Source organism: Carcharodon carcharias, chromosome 3 (genome assembly GCF_017639515.1).
Source record: "Carcharodon carcharias isolate sCarCar2 chromosome 3, sCarCar2.pri, whole genome shotgun sequence".
In the NCBI taxonomy this organism is placed as follows: domain Eukaryota; kingdom Metazoa; phylum Chordata; class Chondrichthyes; order Lamniformes; family Lamnidae; genus Carcharodon; species Carcharodon carcharias.
The window spans coordinates 148,927,699-148,951,451 of NC_054469.1; the positions used below are offsets into that span (position 1 = coordinate 148,927,699).

Here is a 23,753-nt window from a genome sequence, read left to right on the forward strand (position 1 = left end):
ATTTAAAAGTCTTGAATATTTATTCAACATCTGACTCTTCTCCTCTCCAGTTAATACCAGGCTCATCAACCTCAAAGCTCAGATGCCTAAACTAGCTAACAGTTTGAATGTCCTTACCCAATGTCTGGATAAGATTGCTAAAAGTGGTAACCAATATTGTACATAGTATTCCAAGTGTGGCAACATTAATGCTTTGTACTGACTCAATATCACCTGGATTTGCGTTGTCCTGTATTCTTAATATTACTAGTCCGCTGAGTGACATAGTGGATTCTGGGATGTGTAGTTTGCCATCTTCTTAAGCTTCTTCACTCAGTTTGACAGAATGACAGCTGTGGAAAACGGCATCAGCGTAAATCCCTGGCATCAGAAGGAAGATCTTGCCTCTTTTATCTTTCACAGCAAGGTCAGTATTTATTGTCCATCTTTAATTGCCCCTGATAAAGTGGTGGCAAACTGCCTTCTTGAAGTCCTGCAATCCATGTGATGTAGGTACACCCAGAGTGATGACAGAGAGGGAATTCCAGCAATTTGACCCACAGCATTGGAAGGAATGGCAATAGAGCTCCAAGTCAGGATGATGTGTGACTTGGAGAGGAACTTGCAGGTGGTAGTACTCCCAATGTGTCTGCTTTCCTTCTAAATGGTAGAGATTGTGGGTTTGGTTGTGCTGTTGAAGGAGCTTTGGCGATTTCTTGCAGTGTATCTTGTATAAGGTACACACTGCTGCCACCATGCGCCAATGGTGGTGTGAATGTTTTAAGGTAGTGGATGGAGTACTCATCAAGTAGGCTGCTTTGACCTGGATGGTGTTGAGCTTCTTGAGTGTTGTTGGAGTTGCACCCATCCAGGTAATGGGGAGTATTCCATCACACTCCTGACTTGTGTCTTATTGATGCTGGACAGGCTTTGGGGAGTCAGGGGATGAGTTACTCACTGCGGAATTCTCAGCCTCTGACCTTCTCTTGTAGTCAGAGTATTTATGTGGCTGGTACAGTTATGTTTCTGGTCAATAGTAATGTCACAATATCGATGGTGGGGAATTCAGTGATGATAATGCTGTAGGATGTCAAGGAGAAATGGTAAAGTTTTCTCTTGTTGGAGATTGCAATGCCTGGCACTTGTGACCTGAATATTAGTTGCCACTTAGCAGCCCAAGCCTGACTGTTGTCCAGGTCTTGCTGCATGCAGGCACAGACTACTTCATTATCTGAGGAATTATGAATGGGACTGATCAATGTGCAATCATCAGTGAACATTCTAACTTCTCACCTTATGAAGATCAGTGAAGAAGTAGTGGACTTAGTTGGGCCAAGAACACTACCCTGAGGAACCCCTGCACTGATGTCCTGGGGCTGAGATGATTGGTCTCCAACAACCATTTTCCTTTGCACTAGGTATGACTCCAATTAGGTGAGTCTTTCCTAACTTCAATTTTACTAGGGATTCTTGATGCTACACTCAGTCAAATGCTGCCTTGATGTCAAGGGCAGTCACACTCAGTCTGGAAATTCAAATCTTTTGTTCATTTTTGGACCAAGATTGTAATAAAGTCTGAACCTGAGTGCGCCTTGTGGAACCCAAACAAAGCATTGATGAGCAGGTGAGTAAGTGACATCTAATAGCACTGTCAACAAACCTTCCATTCACTTTGCTGATGATTGAGAGTAGACTGATGGGGTCGTAATTGGCCAGATTGGATTTGTCCTGCTTTTGGGGGGCAATTTTCCACTTTGGCAGTTACTCAACAATGTTGTAGCTGTACTGGAAAAGCTTTGCTAGGGGCACGAGTAGTTCTGGATCACAAGTCATCAGTACTACAGCTGAGGTGTTGTCAGGGCCCACAGCATTTACTGTAACCAGGATGCACAAGTGTTTCTTGCTATCACGTGCAGCAAATCAAATTGGTTTAGACTGGCATCTTGTGATTCTGCAATCTAAGAAGGCCAAGATGAATTATCCACTTGACACTTCTGGCAGAAGATGGTTGCAAATGCTTCAGCTTTGTCTTTTACACTGACGTGCTGGGCTCTGCCATTGTTCAGTTTTGGATGTTCATGGAGTCTTCACCTCCAGTTGCTTTTTAAATTGCCCACCACCATTCATAACTGGATGTCGGAGACTGCTGAGTTATGATCTGATGCGTCAGTTGTGAGAAGGCTTAGTTCTGTAGAAAACATTTTACTTCTGCTGTTTGGCATGCTTGCTGTCCTGTGTTGTAGTTTCACCAGGCAGGCACCTCATTTTTAAGTATGCCTAGTGCTGCTCCTAGCACGTTCTCTTACAGTCTTCCCTGAACTGGGTTGCTCCTTTAGCTTGATGGTAATGGTGAAGTGAGGAATATTTTACAGATTCTGGAAAAGTATACCTTTGTTGCTGCTAATGGTACATTTTCTTCTTCTTAGGCAGTCATAGAGGATGACTTACTTCCAATCTGGTTTGATGGGTTCTGAGATGGTTTATAAGTCGAATGCACAATCTGCAGACTCTGTCATATGCGGGGCAAGTGGTGCTTGAAGGGTTGGTTAGATGAGGTGCTTGGAAGTTTGTGTGTTCTCTCTGTCTGATGGTTTGACTTCTCCTGTGCATGCTCCCAACAAAGTCTCTCAATGTGTTCAGTGCTTTCCTGAATGAAGCTTCCCCATTTTGGTTGGTGACAAGTCAGGGACTCCCATGAATCGGTAGGGATGTTGGATCTCTTCAGAGATGCTTTGAGGATATCCCTAATGCATTTGTGCTGTCCTTCCAGGAGTCTCCTCAAGTGACCAGATTTCAGATTAGAACAGTTGCTTCGGGATTCAGGAGTCTGATGCCAGGCAGAAAAAAGACATGTCCTGCTCAGCGGAGCTGACAGCCTATAGCGTTTCATGGATACCCAGTTTTGAGCTGCTGGACCTGTTTTGAATCTATTCCATTTAGCACAGTTGTAATGTCACACAGCATGATGGTGTTCTTAGTGTGAAGATGGGATTTGTCTCCACAAGGGCTGTGTGGTGGCCATTTCTACCAATACTGCCATGGACAGATGAATCTGGGACAGATAAATTGTTGAGGAACAAGTCTTAAACTTAAATAAAGGCAATTATAAGGACATGAAGACAGGGTTGGCTAAAGCGGAATGGGAAAATAAGCTGAAGGGTAAGAAAATAGAAGTAGATGCAGATGTTTAAGGAGATAGTGCATTACTCTCAACAGTTATATTCATTTGCGAAAGAAAAAGTCTACGTGAAGAATGCACCATCTGTAGCTAACTAAGGAAGTTATGAAAGGATGGTATCAAATTGAAAGAAACAGTGTACAATGCTGCAAGGATTAATGGTAAACCAGAAGATTGGGTATTTTTTTTAAAAAAACAAGCAAAGGGTGACATAAAAAAAGGAAAAATTAGATTGAGAGGGGAAACAAGCAAAAGAGAAAAACAGGCAGTAAAGGCTTCTAGAAGTATATGAAAAGGAGAAAAGAGTAGTGAAGAAAAGTGTTGGTCCCTTAGAGAATTAATCTGGGAATTTAATAATGGGAAACAAGGAAATGGCAGACTTTGAACATGTATTTTGTATCTATCTTCACAGCAGAAGACAAAAAAATCCCAAGAATAGAAGAAAATCAAGAGGCAATAGGGAAGGGGGGAGCTTAAAATAATCACGATCACTAGAGGAAAAAGTCATGGAAAAACTATCGGGATGAAAGGCTGACAAATCCCCTGGACCTGATGGCCTGCATCCTAGGGTGTTAAGAAGTGACTGCAGAAATTGTGATGCATTGGTTGTAATCCTCCAAAATTTCCGAGATTCAGGAAAGGTCCCAGCAGGGGTTGAATGGCCTACTCTTGCTTCTATTTCTTATGACCTTACGATCTACCTTGACGATCGACACTGAAATCCCTCTTTATGCTTTCTAAGCTCAGTGTTTCTGCCACATGGTGTTCAGTGTGGAAGAATGCTGATTCATCAGCTAAGGGAGGGTGATAGCTGGTAATCAGCAGGAGGCTTTCTTGCCCATAGCCCATGTTTGACCTGCTGTCATGAGACCTCATGCAGTCTGAAGTCAATGTTGAGGATTCCCAGAGCATTCTCTCCTGACAGTATACCACTGTGCTGCCACCTTTGGTTAGTCTGTCTTCCCAGTGGGACAGGACATACCCAGGAATGGTGAATGTGGCATCTGGGGCATTGAATCATAAGGTATGATTCTGAAAGTATGATTCAGGCGGGCTGTTGCTTAGCTGTGGGATAGCTCTCCCAATTTTGGCACAAATCTCTAGATGTTTGTGAGGAGGACCTTGCAAGGTTCCTTTGTCATATTCAGTGCACAGGTCGTTGTCTGATGGTCCATCCAGTTTTATTCTTTGGACTTTTCTATAACAGTTTGACACTGAATGGTTTGCTAGGCCATTTCAGAGAACAGCTAAGAGTCAACCCCATTGTGTGGGTATGCAGCTTACTGCCTGCTTCCACTGTCATAATAACCGCTGTCAGTTTAACTGGGAGCTTCAAATCGGTAACAAAAGTTCCCACCAGGAACAGTCAGAAGCCTCATCACACAATACAAATTGGGTCTGATGACATCAATAGCATCCTGATACAATTTTAAACTTCAATGCTTGAAGCATGTGGATGCAGTCTGCTGTCCCAGGACACCCACCTTCTGTGATTTCAATCCGCCCCCCATAACATAACATGCTGCCAGCTGAACAAATCATATCTTGAGGCCTCAATCCGCAGAGCTGCATCAAGTTGGCTGGTTGACACTCTGCAACTTTCCTTCCAAATTTAAATGAGGCAGGGGCCTCTTTGAAATGGATGTCCAGCCAAGGGTCACCCAAAAGTCAAATTTGACCCCAATATATCTTATTGAAAGGAAATAATATTATGGTAATTAATAAAAAATAATTAAAGCCAATCCTGACAATTGGGCAGCATTATTCCTATAAAGTTAGGGGATTGTTCAGCTTTTGTTGTGCGGTCTGAAACTTTAAAAAGTCACTGGGAGCATTCAGCTGCTTAACTCCACACTAAGGTGTGCACAATGGCATCACCAAATTAATTAAGTTTCTAATTTGACAGTAACTTTTTGGAACTAAAAACACATTTCACATTGCCATATGCTTTCCAACTTTCCCACCTGCGAGGTTGGCTACAACTCTGAATAGATTTTCCTTGGGTGGACAGCCAGAAACTTTCTGCTTTCTTTTTATCTCCAGATGTAATAGGTTCCAGTCATTGCACTGGAGTCCTTTCCAGTCTCCTTGAAGTTTGGACTTCACAACAACTTGCAAATATAATTCGCTTTTAATGTAGAAAGAAAAAGTCCCAAGGTGCTTAACCATGCAAACAGCATATGCCCACGTACAAATTAAAGGTATCATGTGAGAGACAAGACCAGCCATTAATTGAACTCATCGCCACTCTTAGTTATACCGGGGCAGAGATAAAATAAAATATCTGTGCCAACAATACTTCCCATCTTCCAACTAGCAGGGACAGATCTGCACTACCAATACATTACCAGTAAGTAAGAGAAGTTAGATTCTTGGTAGCATGCCATTATTGGCAACATATGCACAAAACAATTCAATAATTGCCAGCAGGAGAACCTGTTGTTATCTAGTCAGCCATGTCATGGAGATAAAATATACACACAACGATTTTAACCATCCCCATTCAGTGGAAACAGATCAGGGAACAATTAAAATGGAGCGGCACCATTTCCTGCATTGCTGATTTTATTATAGTATTATATAGTATTTGCAGAAACAGGCCTAAAATCTATGCTAGTGTTTATGCTCCAGATAAGCCTCCTCCCACTTTCTTCATTTTAACCCAACAACATATCCTTCCATTCCTTTCTCCCTCACTTGTCCATTTGGCTTCCCCTTGAATGCATCTATGCCAGTTGCCCCAACTACTCCTTGTAGTAGCAAGTTTCACATTTTAACCACTCTATTGGTAAAGAAGCGTCTTCTGATATCCCTATTAGATTTATTAGTGACCATCTTATACTGATGACCTTTAGTTCTGGTCTTCCACACAGGTAGAAACATGCTCTAATTTTACCCTATCAAACCTTTCATAATTTTAAAGATCTCTATTTGATCATCCCTCAGTCTTCATTTTTCTCGGGATATGAGGCCCAACCTGTTCAATTTTTTTCCTGATATTTATAAACTCCCAGTTCTAGTATCAGTCTAGTAAATCTTTCTTTGCACCTTCTCCAGAGGCATTAGTTTTGGCAGCGGATGAGGCACCTGCAAAACTCTGGCGGGAACTAGATTAATGAACCATTGGGTTCATTTGTCATCCATGACAAAGATGGGACCCCAATAGTATTTCAAGTCGTTCCCGAGTAGGTGCATGCTGCAGGTGCCCCGCCAGGTGAACCAGGAAGCCAAAGCCCACTAAGGTAAATTTAAAAATAACTTTCCTCAGTGAGGCTTGGAAAAGCAGGAGAGCTAATCTGGGAACGTCTGGGCCTCTGCTGCTCTGAGCTCCTCCATCTATCAAATGCAAGTCATTTGGAAGATTACCCTCCTCAACTATTTGGTTTATTTTTACACCACTATAAGTATACCATTGGTTAGTGAATGGCTTATAAAATGACCTTTTTATATATCATTTCTTATACAGTTTTTCCATTTGCAGTTTTTTTTTATATTTAATCCAAACTAGAACTAAATTAGAGACAAGTAAATGATGTTCCATGTAATAAGCTACATTTTAGTTTATTTGATTTCTAAAGTAGCTGCTTCAATTATTCTTTTTACTAATATATTAAACTACAAACTGCTCTTTTACAGCTTTACTGCAGTGTAAATGTTCCGCTGGGATAGAATCTAGGGTAAATACTTATAAAAATCATGTCCCAAGAATGGTTAAAAAGCTGTGGCAAGAGTTGTGTTGCTTCAATTCATCTGATCACTTGTTAGAGCTACAAGCTCAAATGTACCAGCACTTCATTTCTGGCAAATTACAGGAGGACAAGCATTATAATAAGCCATTACTGTTCAACAGTGGCATAATGTGGGCATTGTGAATGACAGTTGGCTGGACTATTGGGAGATGTGAGTCTTGCTCCCAGGATGTGCATGTCCTGTTCCAGCCATACGAGACATCTGTCAACAACAAACTTCCTGATGAGCACCAGAGGTACTGCAAACCTGCCCAGACTGCTCCAAGGTAGCAATATGCTGCCAAAGCAACAACAGTGTTTTTCAAGGATAATGTTACAGCAATTTTCAAAATCAACTATCAACTCTACAGGCCCACTTAGCTGCAGCTTATAAGCCTGCACTTTTCAGGCCTCTCCGACTAGCTTACTAAATGTACTACCTGATATGGCGCTGAACCACATTTACTTGGTAAAGTCCCATTTTCACTCTGCAGAATTAGCTGATTTTACTTAGGGGTGTTACAGTTGGCCTCAATGTTGCCATCAGGAAGGATAAAATATACAAAGTTTCGATTCCTGATCAATAGTTCCTGAACTGTATATGAGCTTAATATTGAATGTGCGTGCATACTGTAGGTAGGAAATAGCAAGAAGTCTCACCTGCAGTAGAGTTTTGGCCACGCAGATCACAAACAATGGAATGGCACAAAGAAGAGGAATGAGATTTGTCCAGCAGATTAACCGCTGGACTCATGCAGGAGCAGACAGGAGAAAAGGCACCTAATATTGGTGGCACTGGAGCTCAGCTGAATTCTGTCCTTGCCTGACATTCACACGTGTGCACTCCAGCAGGGATTCTTGGCAAGAAAGCAGGACTGGGAATTGTAGCCTGTTTGCTCTGTCCAACCTACTGCGCTTCAAACTGTTTCTTAGCCAAGTCAGTAAAATTCTGGAGCCACAACCTGACAATATTAGTTGGGAACATTTGGTCACTGTTAGAAAAATTATGAGTATCTTTCGACAGCGTACAACGTAATCATATACATTCACCAGTGTTTTAAATTTAGAAAAATAAATACTGCATTACCAAAAATAAACAGAATACAAGTGAATATTTTGGACCTGATTTTCAAAGTGGGGTAGGGACCCTGACACCCAGATGTATTCTGGTTCCCCACCCCACACCTGAACTGCGTCATTCTCATGACTCTATTTTGTAAATGTTAATAGGGCAGGAGGTGAATTCAGTGCCCTATCAGAGGCACCAAGCACCTGCCTGGTACCAGCCAAATTGGGGCCTACTACTGCCTTGTCAAGGAGAACAGACAGCTCATGAAAGGACCAGAAGGATAAACATGGTGCAAAGTGGCCATGGGCACCAAATTGAGGTCCAAAAAAACAGATAGAAGCAAACTTTCTTTTGTCCTGTGGTGACCCCCAACAGCTGCACACTAATATGCACCAAAGTGTTCAGCTTCGTGCACAAAAAGGATTAAAAATCCCATTCTATTCAGGGCAGACCCCTTGACAAGTTCTTCAAGAGGCTGTTAATTGGTGGAGAGTAGGTTTCCTGTCCCCTCCCCATCTAGGCCCTTTGAAAATTGCAAAGTTTCCAATAGGCAGTGGGATCCACTGGCGCTATCCAGGAGCACAATTTTCAAAACATGCCTGCACCCATATCCAGCCCATTGTATTAGCTTGTTGAAATGGTTCAAGGTCAAACAATATTTAATCAATTTCCTTAATACTCTTTGGACAACAGTGAAAATGAAACATACAATAAAAGAGCCTGCTACCTTTTCAGGATAACTGCAACATGGCAATCCAGGAAACTAGCACAAGGATACAGCTTTGATACAACTGACAAAGTGAAAAATCAAGAATAGATTTCCTTTCATCAGGGGCGAGGGGCAGGTCTGGCAAAATAGAAAGTTGGGGATAGGTTTTCTGTTTTTATTTCAGATCTCCAGCATCCACAGAATTTTGCTTTCACTTCTCCAAATGCTGCCTCAGTATTCACTTTCCCACATCTAAGATCAACTCATTCACAGAAACACACGCTCGTAATCCAACTTCCATAGTTCATACCAGCAATTTTCTCTCTTCAATTCAAGTTCAGCAATTTTACCACCCCTGTTGAAACTGATACTCTTTTTCTCCTCTGCCCTTAATTCAATACGGCATTCCATGCTCCTTCCAATCCAGTTAAAACTGGTAACTTTCTTTCAACCCCAATTCAAGGCCACAGTGTCCTGTACCCAATTCAAGGTGACAATATATCAACTGCCACCCCCTCTCCCCACCCCTGACCTCTCTGCCCTATCCTCTCAGCTCATGCTGCCACTCTGCTTCCAGTCCAATCTTTTGCTCCTTCCTTGTCTTTTTCAATGCCATACATTTCCATCTCTCTTCATTGTAACCATATCCCTTTTCTCTTCATTGTTATATATTTCACTATCCCCTTCACTTCTATGTTCTCTCTTCCCTTCGTTTCCATTTACTTGCCCCATCATCATCCATTTTGCCCCCAAAAGTCATAGTCAGGTAGGTAGAAACTTCTGATGCATGAATGCTTGTTTACAGTATGCAATGGCTGGGTTCCTTTCATAGTATCATAGAATGATTACAGCAGAAAAAGAGGCTATTTGGCCCATCATGTTTCTGCAGGCTCTCTGTAAAAGCTACTTAATGAGACCCAAGCCTCCCTGCAAATTTTTTCACTTCAGGTAATTATCCAATTACCTTTTGAAAGCCACGATTGTGGCTGCCTCCATGGCACTCTCAGGCAGAGCATAACAGATCCTAACCACTCACTATCTAAAACATATTTCCTCATATTGCCTCTGTTTTTAAAAATTCATTCATGGGATGTGGGCATCACTGGCTAGGCCAGCATTTATTGCCCATCCCTAATTGCTGATACATCGGTGTCCTCTCAGCTCTTCTGTCAATGGGAACAATTTCTCCCTATCTACTCTGTCTTGACCTCTCACCGTTTAGAACACCTTGGATCAATCTCCCTTCTCTAAAGAGAACAGCCTCAGCTTTGTCAATTTATCTTCATAACTGAAGTCCCTGTGACAGCACCTTCCAAACCTGCAACCTCTGCCACCTAGAAGAACAAGGGCAACTGATACATGGGAACCCACCACCTACAAGTTCCCCTCCAAGCCACACGCCGTCCTGACCTGGAACTATGTTGCCGTTCCTTCACTGTTGCTGGGTAAAGATCATGGAACTCTCTCCCCAACAGCACTGTGATTATACCAACACGACAGGGACTGCAGCAGTTCAATTAGGATGGGCAATAAACACTGGCCTTGCCATTGATGCTCACAATCCATGAATGAATTAAAAAATTAATAGGGCCCTCTAATGCCGATGTCAGCATGAAATTCTGATTATTGGCATGCATTTGTCAGTACTTGTCAGGGCTATTAGGGTAAGAATAAAAATGGTTACTGAACATTCAACTCATCAGTCATAAAGGAAACCTTCAGTCATTGCCAATAAATTGAACCGTGGCAAATGTTTAAAGACAAGTTTACAATTGACAACAATGCATCAAAAGTGAAAGAAACAGCTGTTTCAGTAAAATAACCACAACAACTATATTCATTATGTAAAAGTATTGTTTTTTTTCAAAATACATCAAGAGCACTACACTATTATCAATTCCATTTTATCATCTTCTCTCCACTTTTTTTTCAGTTGAATATTTGCGCTCATTGGTATTGGGAATATTTAACAGTTTTGCATCCAGTGTCAGCATTATGCATGCTCAGGTATATACAAACAAGTATAACAAAAATTTGTAACTCTGCTTAAGAACATGCCCTTTAATCAGCCTTAGGAAAACCCCTTCCATGGCATCCATCCCTTATTAAAATGCCTGTCACACCATCAAAGAAAGAGTTAAAGTCTGTCGAGACTTTTTTTTTTGCATAATGAGTACAGGTTATAGCCTTCATCTCTTATCATTGGAAGGAGTTCATTAGGATTGAGGTCAAGCAGCTTCGGTGTATTAGATATAAATAAAAGTCTATTCATGAGACTTCTTACAATGAGATAGACCAGGGATGAATCTCATGCCATCTGTCTGGGCTAGTTTTATATTCATTTCCCAGTGATACTTGCAGATATAAGATTCTTTTGGGAAAAAGATGATTCAAATCTGTTCTATGTTAAAGCTACAACACATTAAAGATTCAATATTGGTAAACAAAGATGTTTTCCATCTGTTTACACTGCGTCAGGTAAGGTTGACTGTTTATGACAGGTGGCAGTTTACTACAAAGACATCATTCCCATGACAGTTATGTAAAACAAGTAATATAATACACATTATTATTAACAGTTGTACAGCCCTAATGCAAATACATGGAAAGTACATTTGCAATTTTAAACTGTTTCTTGAAATTTAAAAAATTAACAGAATGAGAAATCATTTTTCAGGTAGCTTATGAGCTAGGATGTGATGGGTAGGGGAGGCGGAGAAAAAAAGGGAAAACTATACCCTATTAAAGATATTACTACTAAGCAAGATTAAAATTGGTTTAAATTAGTAATTACCCCTGTCCTGTCCTCAACGTGCCCATTGAAGTTGCAGATTTAAAAAAATGTTCTTGGAATGGCAAGGCAATATTTATTTCCTATCCCTAGTTGCCCTCAGGGCATTAAGAATCAATCATATCAGTGTAGTGTCGGGCTAGGATCATATGTAGGCCAGACTGGGTCCAGTGACAGGTTCCCTTCCTTAAAGGATATTAGATAATAGTTGGGAAATTGCAATAAATTCCCAAGGCAGGATTTGAATTTGACTTCTGGGCTGCTAGTCCACTACCATAATAACCACCTGGCTACTGCATTCTAATAGATTCTCCGTATGCTTTCTGTTCATCTCAAATGAACTATCCTGTCATACCATTGGCGGAATAAGCCCAGATTTGCACTGTGCAGTATTGGGCAGGAAAAGTGACGCTTTACCCACTGACCGCAATGGCAGCTTTTCACGCCATCTCATCCTAAACCTGCAACATTACGCATTCCGGGGATATACGCTATTTCCATGACGGGCTGACTCTGTTTCACCTGCCACACCGTCACCTCGCCGCTTCATCATGTCAGGCGCCACATTTAAAGTACAGCTGCGCTCAATGCTTCCAGCTCAGGACTGCTGCAAAGAAGATACGGCCCCGAAAGGCAAGACAACTGCAACGCTCGAGCGCTTTTTGGACGCTGTGGAGGCCTGCTGTGATGTCCTCTACCCTCACTCTGGCTGCAGGAAGGGCAGCTACATTACCATTCCAGCTTGGTAGGTGATGGCGGTGGAGAGCAGTAGGGATCAGTGATAGTAGTGCACAGGAGAGGTTGGTCATTCAATGGATGAATGACCTCATCCTTGCCGCCAGGGTATGGCAACCATCTCATCCTTCTAAAGTCACACACTCAAGCCCATCACACATTCACTGGCATCTCACTCACTGCCAGCTTAAGGGACACCATCACCCATTCTCACACATATATCCTCAAATGTCCACCTGGCCTCGTCTCCTCTGGAGACTGCCTCCTCAGCCTTCACCATTTTGAGGCCGCTTGCACAGATCAACTTGTGCCCCCCCACACACCCTGAGATACCCTCCTTCGCCAGTACAGCCAGCGTCCTGCAGCCTCTTCCCTTGCCTGAGGCCACTTCTCCCCCTTCCCTAAGCGAGACCTTCCCCTGCAGCCACTGAAAAGCCACCCACATATGGCTGATCTGGTAGGTAGAGACCTGTCCACGAGCCCCCCTAAAAGTGATGTGGTGCTGTCTGTGAAACCTGGTGCTGTTGATTGTGAGTGCTGATTGAAGCACGGTAGACAAACAAATCTCAAAGTCCTGAGCGCAGTGCTGCCTGCCAAGTGCATGCCTTATAAATGCCATTGTGAAACACGTCGTTGGGCAGACGATCCAGCACGGGAGACGAGTCCGGTGGGCTGGCCATATAATGACGTGCTGATACATTATAATGAGGTTCCCGACATCTGATGAGGTGGAATGTGGCCTGCCGTCGATGGGCTGAGCGGACAATCGCAAACTGGTTTCACGACGTCATGAAACTGATTTTTGGTCTTCTCATTGTCTGCTCACACCACCAAACACACCCAATGCCAGTGGGCACGGAAAATCTTGGCCCATGAGTGCAATGCCTAATCAGCTTTGGCATTAGTATTATACCAAGTAATCGACAGTTCATAATATCATGTGGGATCACTAGATACCTTGGAGTGAAGAATTCCAAATGTGAAACTGAAATGAAGGCAGAAAGAATTACACAACTCCTGAGAGCCGGACAAAATTCATAGAGCTAACCTCTAGTGATGGAATCACTTGGAAGAAGAATACTTCCATTGCCAAGATAGCATTTTGCGCCAAATACTGTTTCCTCAGTTTCTCCTTAGAACATAATGTGGGAAGCCAAAACTGACAAAAGGCTCTTTACCAGGTGATTACTAGGCTGCCAAGTAGTACTGCTTGTTGCTTAGGATCACTCACAAAATTCTAGTTGTCCGGCAAGTCACTGTGCTCAGGCCTCGGGTAGGAAGGGGCAGGGGTCACTTTCCTTAATGGCCACATATCCACATCAGGGTGCTTCCCCCCGACACAGGGTCTGCCCTCTCACCCTGGTGGGTGCTCCTGACCTCTCCATCAAGACCCTCCTATCACCCTCACCGCTATGAGACCACATGCGCTTACCTGGTCCTGGACTCGGGGACTTTGAATCTGGGGACTGCTTGCAGTCCCAGTCTCGTCCACTGCTGCTACTGGCACTGTTGGGACTAAAGAATTGCTGGCCATCAGACTGGTCAGCAGCTCTGAGGCAGGAGTTCCTCTTGAAAGTGGGGTGCAAGTTCTGTCTCCAGCCAATTAACACTCCTTGAAATGTTATATGGCTGCAGGGCAGCAGTATCAACAGGGAAACCCCACCATCTGATGAGGCATTAGCTGCAACTGCAGTCAGTAGGGATGGGTTATGGTGAGCCAGGATATCAAGTGAGATTAGCTTGTCTTTAATCTGGTGCGGAATGCAAGCCAACACCATGCTTGAACCTTTTTCAATAGGTGTCTCAAGGGCTCAGTGACTTGTGATAGGTTTGGCAAAAATTCTACCAGCTGATTTATCATACTCAGGAATGAAGATCTGGAATGAATGGCGGGGTTGGAAATTCACTGATGGCCCTTGTTTTTTCTGGGGCCGCCATTTTGCCTTTACTGCTCACAATGAGGCCTAAAAATCAAACAAGTGTTTTGGGGAACTCACACTTATCATGAAGTGTCAGTGTTTCTTCGTGCAAATACTTCAAGGTGATGTTAAGTCTCAGGTCACGTTCTTCGGCAGTGGATCTGTGGCCAAGGATGTCATCCATGTGGCATACTAGGCTTTTAAGACCTTGCAAGACGGTAGATGGTAGATATTCTTACTGAAAAAATTTTGGGTGCTGAGGTTATGCCAAACGGCAAAGAATTAAGGCAAAATCTGCCGAATGGAGTAATAAAGGTTGTCAATAATTTAGATCTTCCATCTAACTGTACCTGCCAAAAGCCATTGTTGGCATCGAGTTCGAGAGCATTGTACTCTTGGACAGCTCAGTCAAGCTATCATCCATCGAGGACATTGGGTAGATTTCCCTTGCCACAGTCTTGATAAGTTGAATCAGGTTGACACAGATACAAAGGGACCCATTTAATTTAGGAACCGGAACCATTCGGGAACACCATTGTCAGCTTAGTGATGGGAGATGACTCCCATCTTGGTGATCTTGTCAAACTGCAGTTGGAACTATTTCATGAGTGGATGTGGTATCTTCCTTGGTGTGAAAAGACACAAAGGTTTAGCATTTTTCTTCAGCATTATGCTGCATTGTCTTCAATCGCCCCAGCCCAATGAACAGTTGTGAAAGATCCTTTTGAAGTCAGACCCAGATCCTTGCTGGTTGATTTCCTCGATCTTTTGTTTGAGATTGAGGTCGACACAGGCTTTTTGACTTAGAAGAGAGAACTACTGCTTGTGAAGCACACATAATGTTTCCTGTTTATTTGTTCTTATACTGGAGCATTGCTTGCAATGTACCTTTGACCTGCAGCTTGATTCCTCCTGGGCCATATAACTAGGTTGTAGATGGCCACGGGCATCGTTTTACTAGTCATGGTTCTTTATCGAACAAGATTGTTACCCTTGCTCTTGTATCCAATTTGAAATTAGTGATGTGCCCATTGACACAAATGCCCACGTTCCAGAAAGTGTATCTTATATCTTTGATCTCGCCTAGGAGACATAGTTGTTCCTCTTCTTGCTTAGAGTCCTCTATTTCATTAATTGCCTTGTGTGCAAAGATTCTTTGGTTATCCTCTGTGTACCTAGAGGTTTTAGTTCTGCACACCTTCCCAAAGTGTCCAAACCTTTTATAATGAAAGCATTCTTCAATGCTTGCAGGATAAATTTCGTGCCTGTGGGGAAATTTTGGTGCCACAGTGCTGGCATGGCTTAATGGTGCCTTAAAATGTTTGTTTCATAAGGTGTCTTTTCCCCTGGAGTGTTTTGACATTCATTTATTTAATAAGCTATACCGTCACTGGGAGTTTTCTGAGCCATGGTTTGTCTTCCCCTCTTAGTATGGCTCTATTTTGTGAGGGACCTCTGATTGTCTGACTAACTGTGTCGCCTTCTCCAAAGTTAAGTCTTCTTTGGATTGCAGTACGTCAGATAAGGTGTCATTGGTTACCCCGATTACAATGCAGTCTTGTATTAGCTCAGATTTAAGATCATCATATTCGCAACCTTCAACGAGTCAATAAAGCTCAGTGAAAAAGGTATCTACTGGTTTACTAGGTTTTTGGGCCCTTCTGTTAAACTTGGCTCTAATATCTTGTTATTCTGTAAATTATAATAATCGTCAAAGGCTTTTAAGACCGTTTCCAATTTGTCTGATGTTTCATTAATGCCTTGTCTTGCTACCACATCATCAGCAATTACTCCAATACAGTACAATAATGTACTGACTTGTTCAGCCTCTGACTTATTGTTCAATCTGGATGCAATTCTGAATCATAAAAATCTCTTCCTCCATTTTGCCCAATTCTGTGTTTGGTATGGCCCTTCCACATGCCCAAATGAGTCTGGCAATATGAATTTGGAATCTATTGCTGTTTTAAGCTTTTAGGAAATTTGCCTTGATTTTTTTGAACTTCTGTTACGGTAATGGAGTTTTCCCATGGTGATCAGCCTTTCCTGATACCTGCTGCAATCACTGACCCTTTATTGTGATCATTTCGAAACCCTACAGAATTTTTAAAAAATAATCACTGGAAGTTACTATTAAGCTCTGTTCACTACGTTCCTCTTGTTGGGGGATTGTTTTTGAGCAGCTGATTTTTTTTTCAATTGTTGCCACGTGGTCGCCATGTATAATGGCGCTGACCTCAGAACTGGGCTGTGGGGTTTATTGAAACCTGTGCTCGCCATAAGTGGAATTTGTTCAATGTTGCCTTCTTACTGTGCTGTTGATCTGAAGATTTTGAGTGCTTTTCAAGGTTTGCTCACCCTTTCTTGATCGTCACCAGGTTCTTTGGCTCTGTTGCTGCATTGGGATTTTTTCACAGACCACTACATGCTATGGTATAGCCCTTAGTAAGTGAACAGTTGATGTTTTTCTGCTTCCCTCTCTCTCTCTGCCTTTACATCTTCTATGGAGCTCTTTTGGAGATTTTCAACTGTCTTACCGAAGTCTTCCATTTTGGCGCCTTTTTTCAGGTCAGACTTGTAAACCATTTTAAAATTGCTTTTCAGAGATTTTGGGCTCCTTCACCCCCTGCTTTTTTAAAGTTGATTTTTGGAGACTGTGGGGCCCTTCACTGCTGCTACCTTGTTGTATATTAGTTGAGACTGGCTAAGGACTAGTTGCAGAAACAGATATGTCTGAACAATACCTAGTTTACTGGATGAACAAAACTTTACAGAAACACAAGACTACAGGTGTTACTCAGTCTAAGCCATGAGCTTTCTCCTCAACTTTTTTCATATGACACTCCCTCTCACATCATAATGGTTGGACTGTTTCTCCAGTCCAACACATTAACCCTTTCAGCCCTGAACATCCTAATACTACGGTCATATTCATAGCTGAACTAACCACAAAATTTGCATTTATTTAAAAATTGTGATAGGAATCTTCTTAACCCTGTTACCAGGATATCTATAAGACCAAATTTTGTAACGTATGTAACAATTTTGGCTCAGGGCTGCAGGTATCATTTTTAAAATCTGTTCTATGGTATCTGATTAATAGGGACAGCTTCCAGAACAAAACAAGGCAGAACTGATTCATATTTGTCACATAAATATTCATTTTTCAACTCAATACGTACAAATGAGTTGGACCTTTGAGCCTGCTTGACCATTCAATATGATCATGGCCACATTCTTTCTGTACTATACCCACAATCCTTAGTCATGTAGCAGGGGTTACGTCTTGTCTGATTTGGAAATGAATCAATGCCAATGTGTGGAAAGAGAACTTGAGGTATTTCTGTGCCAGCAGGAATCAAACTTTCGATCACAGCAGCTAAGATAATCTTATAGCAAATCAGCTGTGTTAAGCTCGCTGAATTTCAAGTGGACTTCATACTTCAAACGAATGATACGACGATGAAGGTAACAGACAGGTGTTGAAGGTTCAGTCACTGGGTAGAATCCCTGACACTGAATGTAGATTTTGAAATCATTAGCCAAGGTAAAGTTGTTTAAGGCCTAACCAACTTTGGCAGTAGACTTACCTACATAAAAGGTTGTCTCTACCATTGATTTGGCACAAACACATTCCTTTGTATGCTTTTCAAAGAACTCAATAAGAAATCTATGATTGTGTCTTCCACTCTGTCATGCTGGGCAATGACAATATCCAGCCACACTACTTTGAGAGACAGGCAACGTTTTAACAGCTTTTCCTAATAGGCATGATTCATACATGATTCATTCATTTCCTATACTACATTATTATGCCTTTCCATTATGGTATCTGAATTCCTGTGGCTAGCATTATAGTAGTGCCAATCCTTATACAGAATTACGCAGAAATTCCAACAGGTTGTTCTGCCCAAGCAGTCCATTTTGGTAGTTCTACATGTTCTCATATTATTTATTCCTCTTTCTTTCAACCGCCTATTTAACTATTCTTAAGTGTTAACATGGGCCAGAAGCTTTCTGAGGTGACAGGGGTCCTGCCGCTGAGGCTGAAAGTGGGAGGTGACCCCACTTTGGTGTATCGTGGGACCTGGAGCCACATTTTGACAACAGCACAGGGCTGCCAACTTATTAAGAACTGCAACCTGCCCAAAGATCTGCCGTTTTAATCAAAGGGCTGACTCAGTACTGCCACCGCTAGTGGTGGTCTTTGTTGGGACTGTAACTGGAGGACGAGGGTGCATCAATGGCCATGAGCCCTTAAAGAAGGCTAACTGGGGGTCTGGGGATGCTGAGGAGAGTCAGGCAGGTCCTGGCAATCGAGGTAATGTCACTGTGAGCAGGTGGTGCAGTTGCCATGGGGTTGGCCATTGCCACTGGGAGTGTTGGGGAGCCACTCTGTGGACCACTGTGTCCAAAAGGTAGGCTGGTGTGGCCACTGCCACTGGATGGTGGTGTGGGCCAGCGGGGGTGGGAGGAGTCTGGGGCCACTGTATCACTCTGCCCAAAATAGAGGCCCACCTGCCCCCAGAGTCTGCTGGACGGTCGCCAGGGTTTACCTGGCTACTCCCTATGCAGCACAGCCCATTCCCCCAATGCCAGCAAAATTAATGCGCATGTGGGAAGAGCCACTTAAGTGGATCAATTGGTCTCTGGGCCATGCGGCTGATCTGCCAGATTTCCCACCACTGGCAAAATTGCACGATGGTGGGAAGATGTTCGATAAAACCCGAAAGGTCTTTCCATGCCAATTTGATGGTTTTCCTGCCTTCCAGCCCATCCCCAAAGGGCCAGGAAAATTCCAGCTAGGGTCTCTAATTCAAACACTAACTCTGGCTTCCACAGTTCCACAACACACTGTGTTTAAAAAAAAAATCCCTGCTTTCTGTTCCAATTCTCTTATTTTAAACCATATATCTATGCCTTCTTGCGCTAGTCCCATCAATCTACTGTTTGGCATTGTATAAATGTTATGGCACAGTGGATAGTAAATGCTGAGCTGCTCAAATCCCAGAGGGAAACTTGAAACAGCTGCCACAACTGTTTGTAATTTGTACTTTATTTCAAGATACGTGCCTTGAATTCCGTAGTAATGGGCCCACCAATACTTAGAGGTTTTTTTTACAAAACTAAATTAAACATTTATTAATAAAAAAAATGATTTAAAGCACATACATAAGTCTACAAATTACTACTATAACTCCTAGCTCCCCTGATTAATCTGACTCCCAGTTACACCTCCGCTAAGGCAACAGTTAAACAAGACAGATTGCAACAGACCCTGGCAAAGCACACAATACCCTGGACAGGCATATTGACAAGGAGTTTTCTTGGCTTCGGTTCCTGTAGACAGCAGCTTGATGCACAGAAGCTGGAGGCTTTTCACACTTGTTAGATCTTGTTAGAGTGCCTTCTCTTTACACATAACCTCATTCCCTTTATACAGGTTTCTCCCTTCTTAATATAAATTACATTGTCCCAATATGTCTTTGTAACTTTACTTTTTCCATGATATAAATCTTCCATAGTACTCATATTATCAGTAATCGTTGGGAAAAATAAACACACTGTTTGGTTTACCCTCTGTTGGCTAGGTGTAACACCTTACCATCTCTTTGAAATTCACGACTCTGGATTATCTAAAAATGCAATGTTCCTCACACCTCACATTCTAAAACTTCAGCTATGTTTACATATCTAGAATTTCAAACCTAGCTTCTTTTTTGATAACTTAAAAGCCCCAGACTAGCTGTCTGCAATTCAATGAAAACCCCCACGCACACAACCTCACACAGAGAAACTAATCCAAACCGCACAATTAACCTACCTTTACAATAAATCACAATAATATTATGAAAATTATTATATTTTCATGACAATAAATGACTAGGCTAAAAAAAATTAAGTTATTTGAATACTTTTCTGATGTAACAAAGGTCTGTTGTTGACAAGAGAGAAACGACTAAAGGCATGCCTCAAAAGTGTATAGTAAAGTGGCCAATTGGCAAATGTCATTGTTTATACATTGAGCTGATCTTTCCTCTGTGAGATGGCAGGAATTCCTATACATATGTTGACACTGAAAAATATGAGGGGAACATGATTAAACCCTGCATATATTTTACCCCTTGCTGCCAGTATAGCATGAAAAAGCATGTGCATTCCATTGGGCGAGATGGGATTTGAAGCACTGAAACCAAGCGTTCAAGAATTTAAATCATTTACAGCTTTGAAATTGAACATTTACAAAAACAAAGTACAGGTTACCAAGTTTTTTGGTGAGATTTATATATCAAACAATATAAGCTTGCATGTGTGAGATTCAGCCCTATGCATGAAGTACAGCAAAAATATTAGAGGGATTAGTTTAAAGCATATACTTAAAATAAAAGCCAGTTGGCAATGTCGCCAGAAGCTACCTCCCACTGATCTTTTTTTCCTTTAGGGCAACAGGGAAAGACTGCCAAATATTTAACATATGAGTTGCCCAACCACAGCAGGTTTTCAGCTGGCTGGTTATGATTGAAATCAAAAGGTGTAAAAATGGCTTTCATTAATGGATCATAAGCACCCTTAACCCATATTAGATGAAAAGGACCCTAGTTTGATGCCTATAAGCGATTATAAATAGCTGCTCAATTCATTTTTAACATGGAAGGGAGTCGTTTCTTCTAATTAACTAAAATGTTTTAACTCTTCCCTTTTTTCCTTAGCTTCATTATTCCTCAGTTTCAAGTCCAATCTGCACCTATGTATTTGGGCTGCAGAACAGAGGAACAATTGGCCACCCATCTGCTTCACTGCAGGGTGGTGGGGTGGTGAATTTTGCTTTTGTGTAATTTGTAGAAGTCAAGATAGCAAATCAGCAGTCTGAAACTGGCAGCCTGTTTCACATCTCTCCCAGTTCTTTTTGTTGAAGTCAATGGGAATAAGAAGCGTGACAGATGTAATGCAGGCTGCCGATTCACTATCACCTGTGTTGCACAATACTTACTCTCACAATTTCTCAAAGCAGCACTGCTGAAGTGAGGTCTCTGTGTTGGGAGAATTAGAGACTTGCTTCAAAGCAATGTAACAATTACTGTAGGGTTACATATATTTCAATTCTCCTTCTAGCCTCAAAAAAGAAAAGTTGAATTAAAGAAACAGCTGACAAAATGATCTTCCATTCCACCGCCTGCACTCCCCATTGATCCTTCATCAAATCGAAATGCATCAGTGAAAACACAAAATCTTTCAAGCTAATCATGGAAAAAAGCACAGAGTAAGTAAGGCCGACTCAGCTTCAAACTTTGATCATTGATGTACCAGAGAAAGATGGGCCAAATTTTGTGGAGGCAGCAGAAGTCCTGGTGTCAAAGTTGAAAGCTGGGAGAGGGGGTGCAACCCTGCTTTGGTGGGCGGCAGGATCGGGGACTGCATTTTGCCTTGGACAGCCAATTAAGTGACTGCTCTGGGGCTGCCATCCCTACTAAGGATGGCGGCCTGCCCCTAAGAGCTGCCGGTCCAACCAGAGAGCCAGCAGCTCAGCAGCACCATTGGTAGTGGTGGCCATTGGTGGGGCTGTGCCTGGAGTATGAGGCACATTGATGGCTGTATACCCTCGAGGTGAATGAGGTCTGGGGATACTGAGATCAGGAAGGCAGACTGGGGATGGGTTGGAGGGGGAGGGTCGCTGAAGATAGGTGGTGCCATTGCTGTGAGGGCGGCTGCTGTCACCTGGGCACACCTCCGTTGGCCAAAGAGTGCCCCAAAGGAGCGGTCACCCCACCACAGCCTGCTGGACACCTTCCCCTCAACATGGTGATAGGTCCTCCAGATGTGGGCAAAATGCTCATAGAGGTAGGACCACTAAAGTGGCTAAAATGGGCTCCAGGTGGGCACTTCGTTTTCTCCCTTTTCTGTTGTTGGCAAATGGACAACCACCCAACATCTTCCCATGCCATTTTGCCAGCCTTCCCACAAACAGCCTGTCCCCTAGGGTCAGGACAATTACATTCATAATTCCAGACATTCAAAGTTGAGAAAAAATGTCTGCCATCCACCTCTGGCATTCCATTTTGTTTGTCTGAATGACTCTGAGATCTTAAAAGGTGAGATAAAAGTAAATAAATCCTTTTGAATTCATTAGGACTTTCTAAAATTAAATTTTACATATCTTAAGAGTTCTTCAGCATCTATGCAGCTAGCACATGACAAGTTACGTTCAAGAACCTTATCTATTTTGCTGTTAATATATACTCAGTGAGACACACATCTCAAATTGAGCTTAACATTTGCAACAAAATCAGTATTGTCACATATCCTGATTGTCAAGTCCTTGTTAAGTGGGATTATGAAAGAAGAGCACCCTAAAACTATGTTATATTCAGAAAAAACATAACCAAGTGTGGATCACAGAAACTGGAAGCAAACGGAACTAACCTGTGGCAGCTTGTGTGTTTGGCAGCATTTAAGATTCAGTTAAGGACGATACTTACAAAGCGATATACTTCTTTAGAAATTCATTTTATACCAAGGCCAGGTATTTTACACAGACTGTTGAGGGTGTGGGATGGGGTGGGGTCGGGGCAATTTTCAACTTCGGTCTAAAAGGGGTGCAAAGTTGGCCTCCGCCAAAAGCCACAGTTGGGAGGACCAAATCATTTTCAAATGCAACCTCATTTGAATTTTGCCAGTGAGCTGAGCCCAGAGCTTTCCAGTTTTGGAAAATTGGCCAGCTTCCACACAGAACCAGACAGCAAATAGGACCTGGTGGCAGGGTAAGAAAAGATCTGGGGAAGACGGAAACAGGCCGGCAGCAGGCTGCAATATATTTACAGAGCCAGGAGGAATGTGAATAGAATCAATGGGCTAAATGTTCCAGGTACCGGAGACAGGCAGCAATTATGCTGGTTAAGGCCCCAATTAGGGATGACTTTACCACCTCGCTAGCATTTTGCTACTGGCGAGCAGCCCTCTGCCATGTGCGGAGACTGCCTGGTCAATGGAGGCAACTTCCTGTGGCACACTAAGATCCATCCAAGCTGGAGGCTCCATGCCCCATTGACTCTCCTCCTTGGATTGTGACCTTGACGAGGTGGAGAGGCTTGAGAGGTCAGATGATCCCTTGAGTGATGCCACTGGGAGCTTTTTGCTCCTGGTAGGGCTATCCTGGCAGCAAGGTTGGGGAGATGCCAGACAAAGTGCGGTCCAAAACGTCCTCAAAAGCAGAACAGGCGAAGGAAGACTGTGCATTTCATCAGCTGCGAAGGTAAGAGGCTGAAGCAGCAATGTGGTTCGACACGTCATCAAACCTGACCACCAACCTGTCAAAATCATGCAGACAATGAAGGCGCTTCATGGTTCCCATGTTAAACTAAGTCATGCTCAGGATTCTACAAGGGTTCAATTGCGATGGAGAATGGCAACGGGGACAGGGTTGTGAAGCTGGGCGATCCTAAACAAGAATCTGCATACAGGCGACAGAACCATGAAGGTCACTGGTCACCTGCATTGGGACAGAGGTGTCTTTGGGCAGCAGTATCTGTGGCTGAGCAGTTCTCTTCAGGATATCCTCTGCTCATTTTAAAAGGAGAGGGGCTAGAAAAGGTGCCCTAATAATAGGCTGCTCCACTTTCTCCTAGCTGGGGAACCACGCCCTGCAGG

The 23,753-nt window shown here is 42.7% G+C and overlaps 1 protein-coding gene across 2 annotated transcripts in view; it reads right to left on the minus strand.

Annotated features, from left to right (window-relative positions):
- The window catches only part of jazf1b (JAZF zinc finger 1b), a 288,562-nt gene that overhangs the window by 18,804 nt on the left and 246,005 nt on the right, over positions 1-23,753 (minus strand). The window lies entirely within an intron of this gene.